Source organism: Phytophthora parasitica (assembly GCF_000247585.1).
Source record: "Phytophthora parasitica INRA-310 unplaced genomic scaffold supercont2.91, whole genome shotgun sequence".
NCBI classification, from domain to species: domain Eukaryota; phylum Oomycota; class Peronosporomycetes; order Peronosporales; family Peronosporaceae; genus Phytophthora; species Phytophthora nicotianae.
This window is the reverse complement of record NW_008649077.1, coordinates 7,849-8,824: the sequence shown is the minus strand read 5'-3', so window position 1 is coordinate 8,824 and position 976 is coordinate 7,849.

Genomic DNA, 976 nt, shown 5'->3' with positions numbered 1-976 from the left:
TGATGCCCGGTACAATCATGCTCAGTCGCCGCCTCGCCTCGTATCACAAACGTGTCTATCTTCAGTTGCTTCATTACCCCCACAAACAATTTAAACTGTCTATCCTGCTCGCTATTAATACGACACATGTCCGATGGCACCATACCCATAGGTACCCAATCCCGCGTGTTGTGCAGAACAATTTGAGCCCACACTACACAATACGCTATCTATCGAAATCTTGAAGTCCCTAACTCAGCCGTCCAACTTTTCGAAATATCTTTACCGTTTCGCTCGTCAGCGTTCCCCTATCTCAGCTCTCGCGTCAGCTATTCATATACGTATCCCTGCACGCTAACTTAAAATTCCGACCGCAGCTAATTATCTACCCAGGGCCAACAGCTTGAGTCTAGCCAAAACATTTACTGTAGTTCAACTTCCATCGCCACACAGGTTTAAGCTAAAATAGTTGTTTAAACAAGTGCAGCTTTCGGATTTTTACCAAATCGCGTATCAGTGTATTGGGTACATGACGTCACTTCTGTCTACCAAGCGTATCTTCATATCTCTTGTCTGTGGACATTTAATCACGCTCAACCAGCTGAAGCCACAACAAAAATGACTCGCTCACTTGTGACCTAGCAGAACACACTAATTATCTCGTAGTACTCCTATTACGTGTCATTTTCCTCACTTTGCCAACCCAACACGAACATGCTAAAATAAGTTTGTTCTAAACAAATCATAATACTTTATTTACTAACCACGTGTACTCATTCTATTTAAAATTGAGCAGTACGCGTTTAGCAGTGATGCAACACGGCTTTTCTAGATTTGCTGACGCCAGTGTCACACTGACTGTGTGTGGTAGAGGTCCCGCAATGTGAAGCACATCTCTCTGTGGAATTTTTAACAGCATCCATGCGATCGCCACCTGAGTCACGTCGCAAGATGGCAAAGGATCGAAGTGAAGCACCCATGGATCTTCTGGTTGGAC